This window comes from Haemaphysalis longicornis, unplaced genomic scaffold, assembly GCF_048455015.1.
Source record: "Haemaphysalis longicornis isolate Haplotype H1 unplaced genomic scaffold, Haemaphysalis longicornis Haplotype H1 scaffold_1, whole genome shotgun sequence".
NCBI classification, from domain to species: Eukaryota; Metazoa; Arthropoda; class Arachnida; order Ixodida; family Ixodidae; genus Haemaphysalis; species Haemaphysalis longicornis.
The window spans coordinates 13,730,137-13,736,721 of NW_027526203.1; the positions used below are offsets into that span (position 1 = coordinate 13,730,137).

The following is a 6,585-nucleotide window of genomic DNA, read 5'->3' on the forward strand; positions in this document are numbered from 1 at the left end:
GTGAATTCTTTCTAATCACAGTTTTTTTATCGTGGTGGATGAGGTGTATCAAGCATGAACGCCACGCACTCTGGGAGGCAGTGATACCGTTTTGCTCTTAAAAGACTGCTTAACAAGTACAAGCGATCGGTGTTTTGGCATCCAGTGCACGAGTACGATGCACTTTATGCACTTCGGGCACTTTCCTTTTCGAGGGACTTATTCTCGCAGTCGATGATGTGTAGTTTACCGGTTTGTTTCCTTCTGTAATTACTAGGATTCTGCCTTTACTTTTACTGCTTAAATCAGTGCTGTTGAACAAGTTTTCGCTCTATTGTCTTTCCGTAATTTAACAATTACTTTTATTTCTTGAATATCTCTTTTGCCCTGAAGTGGTGAGAATTGTTGGAAGTGATTATGCCAGTTAATGAATAGGGTGTTTTCATTCACAGTTAATTGAAGGGCGGCATCGAGGCACCGCCCAAATTACTTGGCGCGCGAAGTAATGTGTGCGTTCGCTATGTCTGGGTCTCCGTTTCAGGAAACAAGGGCGCCATGAAACCAAAAGAGCCTGTTTAAAAGGTTTGCCGTGGTGGGAACATATTTGTGAAGTTCACAAAAAAAGACTTAATTCGCAGGACTCTTGTAAAATCTGTAGTGAAATAGAATTATTTATTTGCATTTTAAACTGCCATAGAAAGTGGACAATTGAAGGACATACGCCCTAGTTGGTCGTACACGATAAGAGAACGGGGCAGTGATGTTTGAGTGTAGTAAAAAAAACCTGCACTCTTTTCAATCCATGAAGACCCGACAAAGCGTGCGACATTACACAATACTGGTGACTTCTCATTTCGATGGACATCCACTCCGATGCCCGCTGTCCCCGCGCTTGACTCTTAGGCAGCGAAAACTCGTTGTAAGCTGCACATTACACCGCGAAAATTTCCGTCAAACACTCAATTCATCCGAGTGAAATCGGACCTTGTTAAGAATCGCATTTGCAGAGTTCGTATTTAGGATCGCAATTTAGCAAAGTTTGTATTTAGGATCGCCGTTTACAACAAGTATAAGTTTAAAATCGGTAAGTTTGAAAAGTTCCAACATTAGGGTGTCCCTTGTGACGTACATCAGCGACAATAATTTAGCATTCACATACTAGGCGACACCTAGAAGCATTGAATTTTCATTACAATGAAGCCATCGGTTTACTTGCGGTTTTAAATGTCATCATTTAAAAAGCATCGCAGCGAACACAAACTTTATCTGCTCAAAGTTTCATCATCGCATGAAATTGAATGAAAATAAAAGCCACCACTGATCAAGAGGTGCTGCTTTCGAAAAATAAATTTTAGGTTTGAAAACAATGCAAGGTTATGCCCGTATTTATAAAAGATGAACGAGTAAATTTGTTGCTATCTTTGGCTACATAGTGACCTCGTTTCTATCAGATACAAATAAGTTCGTTCAACCTGGTTCAGCGGTTACGGAGAACTTATGCCTTTCTGTTGTACAAGAGGATTGCACAAGAGGTGCACACTGTATCTAAAAGCTGGTATTTTGAAACCACAGTACAGAAAGCAGTCAAGATGGCCATACTGGTAATTATTATTTGATATCTAGCAGGCTTTCGGGAATACGTCTCTGTAAAGCCTGTTGGTCCATCAAATTTATTACAGGATCTAGGGTCAGCAAAAAGTGCATTTACTGTGGAGCCGATGACAGCCCTTTCTACTACTAAGCGAACGCATCTTTCTGCGGTTATATCTCCCTTGCTCTTTACGCCTTTATTCTGTTTTTCTTCCTGGTTTCTGCTTTGATTACACTAACTATCATGCTACATTAAGAATGCTTTGTGGGGTAATTTTATGCTGTAGCTTTGTATTAACTTGCACGCTGAAAAATTCTGACGCCCCCTTCCCGGTTCAGGAAAAAAACACTGCGTACATGAAATGTTTGAAGCATTATATTACCCGAAAGCTCCATAATGTTGCTGGCTACAAAGTTGTAAAAAACGTACTCGCTCAAAACATAATTCTCCCTGACTTTATTGGAGAGAACGCTTATTGGCTTTGTTTCACATTTCTTCCTTTTTCTGCTACAGTTGATCGATAACATACTTGGACCAAATAAGAGAACATAAATAATAAAAACTTCATTTGATTTAATTTGATTGGATACAAACGTTAGGTCATTCTTCAGAAATTTCCGAAAGCACCATCGCGCGACGTCGTGTCTAATATAGAATTGCTGATATAGTTAAAACAGTTTAGTTTAAGCATAATGTTATATATACAACCTACGGAAACTGCGAAGCAGTACAAGCGTTGAAATCCGTCCAGATGCGTGTTCCAATACCATTTTAACTCATGTACAAGTCGCATTCATTTATTTATCAAGATTTGAAGAACATTTATTGATTAGAGATGGCGCTTTTTTTGAGCCATGTGAGAGCTATACACGAGTTCGTTGCTTTGCTGCAAGTTTAACTTCCCTCTGAGGCAAAATAAAAAAAACACTTTTGGAAATCAAAATATTTTGTATCTGGAAATTAAGGCTGTCATAAACTAAAAACTTTCAGTCCGCAATTTCAAACTTCGAATTGGTGGATGTCTAATGTGGAATTTAAATGTATGTGTCCTGTTCATACAAACCTACAAGGATTTCTTCTATAGTAGAGAGAAACTTCCAGAATTGCACTTGGATGTAACTGACATTTTGTCATATATATAACTCTGAATGATAAGAACCGCTATTTGCATACTTCCTAGGAAGACAACCTTCGATATCTTTGAGTACACCATGTTTAAATTCAGGATACTGTGACTGAGCTAACAGTATCCAACGCATGAAAGTAACAGCGCAATAACCTGCTAACTGTCGTTACTATAAGCTATTGAGCGCTGGACATAAATATAAAAACTTTATAGACGAGACGCGCAACAAGTAAGAATATTTGTAGTCTCCGAGATCTCTATAGAGTTCAAAGGATAACAAGATATGTGTCACTCCCTTAACCTTCGGCTTTGCCTGCAAACCGCAGAAATAGGGTGATCAACACAAAGGAGACGAGTCTGATCTCGCTTAGCACGTATTTTCTGAATTAATATTCTTACAACGCTTCGGTCAGCATCACAGTCAAAGCCGGCTGCACCCAACGGAATCTGAATGAAGCCAGCTTTAGTTGGAAGTCGTATAACAGCTATTGAAGGAGGTTTCACCCCTTTTACAGCTTCCAGTGGCTTGAGTCAATAAAGCTTTCGCTGCGACTCGGTGTTAGCTCGTGTCGACGGAGTCGAAAAGCTTTTGCTTCAAGACGAGTACCTTTGATGCAGTCGGCCCTGAGACAACACGTAAAGAAGATATTTGTAAAAATACTCGGAAAGATTGGTTATAGAACATAAAATATTCAAGAAAGCACCCCTAATCAGGTAGAAAAGTGAGACAAAGAATCTAACACAATCGAATTCCCAATGCAGGACGCTTCACATCAAGAAACATTGCTTCGCCACAGTCTTACAAACGACAAGTCCTCACTCACCGGCGCTAATACTGAGAGGATTAAGAGGCGGATGCTTCTTAGTCCTCTCATGTCAATCCCGAAACGCAACACTATACCTTTGGCTGATTTGCCTCTTGACTACAAGTAGCAGCAAGGTGTGCCGGACTGGGGAGTGGATATGTCTTGGCCTCGGACACGCCGCCTACGCCTGCCACCTCTGACCGGACGTGAAAAAAGAATCCTGAAAGGCGCAAAAACAGCAAGATATGATGCGTCTCCCGGCAAGGCCACAGGGCCGCTGCTCCTTCTGGGCTAACGAAAAGCAGGATGTGGCGAACCCCGGACTGGTGGGCGCGACGAACTCCAGAGTCAACGGGCACTGCGCCAACGAGGGCGCCCTAACACTCTCAGCGGCACAACAGCACTCGGCGCGTGCAGCGACTCACAGCGCGCGTCTGACACGAATCAGACATCGTGGTGGGGCACTGCGTGGAACGGGGGTCGGCGGCCGAGCGGGGTGGGCGCCGGCCGGGACTCGCGTTGTCATGCGGACGACTCCTTGGGCTCGGTGGTCATTCGCTTTGCCATCTCCGCGATGACCTCCTTGAAGATGATAGAGTCAACGTTCTGGCCGAGCATGTAGATGAGGAACCAGTCCCCCAGGGAACCCCTGCGCACGACGGTGTGCAGGTGGTCGAGGTGCACTATGCGGAAGCGCAGGTTGAGAAGGTAAACGCGCACGGGTGGACAGGCAGTGATTATGACGCGGAAGAGGACCACCATTCCTGTGACAGCTGCCAGAAGGATGAACCAGAACCAGAGGAAGATGTAGATCTTCTCGTTCACGATGTTCAGCGGCAGAATGCAGATGGCATCGTGCGTCTCACGGTTCCCGGACTGGCCGAACTTGTAGAACTGGCACTTGGTGACTCGAGGAAACACTCGGACCATGGGGTCGACCCGCTCCTCATCGTCCTGGTCCAGGAAGCGGATCACGTCCAGTCCATAGGTGAGGAATTCGCCGTCAAAGAAGCGGTCCATTAGGAACATCTGGCCCACCACGTTGACGAGCGCGAGCAGCTCGCAGAAGAAGTACCGCGCCACGTACCAGTCGTGCTGCTTCAGGCTGGACACCAGGTAGTCGACCAGGAGCTTCTTCTTCTGCTTCTTCTCCGCCTCTCCACACATGCCCACATCAAGGTCCATCATCAGCGCCTGGATTTTGCCGCCTTCCCAGAACTTCCACAGCCACCGCGGTAGATAGAACATAGTGGCCTGGAAGAAGAGCATGAAGCAAACCCACTGGTAGTACCGGTGGTACTTGTGGTCCCCGTGTCCGCTATGTGGGCTGCTCGACCGCGCCGGTCCCACTCCAGGGTACACAATGGTATCCATGTCTCTGCGCATGAGGCTTGTCACACTGTACGTGGCATGAATCCAGCAGTAAGTGTTGATGACACTCTGTGGAACGTCCGTAGATTTGGAGCAGTCAATGGGGTCGCCGACAAACTGCTTGGTGGTGACAACTATGCAGAAGGCCAGGAGTATTATGACCGTCGCCGTGTAGTGGAGGCGAAATACCTCGTTGTCGATATGAACGCGACTAGTCTTGAGAAGGGACTTAAGACTACGAATGATGTCCAGCATGGTGGCCGTTGTTCCCCGTAACTCGGTCCTGAATTCACCACGATCCGCGCTCGCACGTCCCTACAGTTGTAATGCAAGCGGACAGCCCAGTGCAGCCTTCTGCGGTGGGAGCCTGCGCACGAGTTGGCCCTCGTTTGTAGTGGAAGTGGCGTCGCTTCGGTAGTTTTGTTCCAAAGCTAAGACTTGATTTCTTGGTAACGCAGTTTCTCTCAGCTGACTGTCAGCTCAGAAAAAAAACCACTAGGAAGCTTAAGGCAGCTTAAAAAGTCCGCTAATGCAGTGGTACATAAATTGGTGGCAGGCTAACACCGATTCAAAATGTTCTGCCCTACCTTGCTGCAGTAGTGTTCCACACCGATGTTTTCCTTGCTTTGCGACAGTTTAGCGGGATCGTAGACTGGGTTAACTGAGGTGTCGGTGTTGGTTACAGCACAGCTTCGGAAACACACGGGATGCCTTCACGACCTCAGAGCCCGGCGTGTCTCTTCACCAACATATTTGCAGGTGCCATGGACCGATCGAACATGAAAAATTGTTGGACGGTCTGTACTAACAATGGCGACGGGATGATCACTTCCGTCGCCTCCGTGTTTCCAGTCGGGGCAGTGTTTTCGTTGATGATGAAGTCCGGCAGCGGCAAGGTGGCAGTGAAGGCTCGGAAGAAAGGCACGGGTGCCGGTGTTAATGCCTGTTCGGCCAGGACCTCTTCAAGAGCATGCGTACAGTCCATTCCGAGCCTGCCGGCAGCAGGCCGCCGCTCTCGCGACGACTCGCCCCGCCGCAAGCATGGCCCGCCTAAATTTAGGGGTCCCAGCCGCCGCTTCACGTCTCCCGCTGTCGGCCCCAGAGCCGAACCACGGGCCGTCCCGAGTCGAGACCGATCCCAGCGCCGTCGCCGCCACTCGGAACACCAGCCGGCGCTGACCGAACCCGAGCGAGAACGCCCAGTCGGTGCTCGTCGTGGCGTGGGCCCAGCACCCCTCAGTGAACAAGCGCGCGCGCGCTGGGACGCACACTACTGTTCCGCGCGCGCCTAAACTCTGCACTTTTCGTGCCCGGGGTGGGCCGCCGCCGAGTGGGAGGAGCTTTCGCCGCGCACCCCGTGACGTTGCCGCGCCACGTGGGAGCTAAGAGCACCGACGGCAGCGGGCCCTGGCGATGAACAGCTGAGATCGAGCGCTTGTTTCTTTGCTATTGTCTTTTGTTTCCTTACTTACCGGGCCACCTGAGTCGACCGCTCTGCCGTCGGCCGTCCACTGGTTCGAGAAGCATCCGCACTTGTGGGCTCGAGTTCGGCGCCAAGATTTCCGCTCGCCGGAGGAGGTTTGGCCGTCGGGTTGCTTTTTCATCGGTTTCTCTTGTTTTTTCGTGAAGTTCGGCAGCCCATTGTCTCAAATTTAATTGTGTAACCTCTTGGTGTGTGGTGCTTTATCAATACTTTCGGCGCGCATTGGTTA

The 6,585-nt window shown here is 48.0% G+C and overlaps 1 pseudogene; it reads right to left on the reverse strand.

Moving 5' to 3' along the window:
- Positions 1-677: 677 nt before the first annotated feature.
- LOC144175226 (innexin shaking-B pseudogene) lies at positions 678-6,177 on the reverse strand (annotated as a pseudogene).
- Between the last annotated feature and the right edge of the window lie 408 nt (positions 6,178-6,585).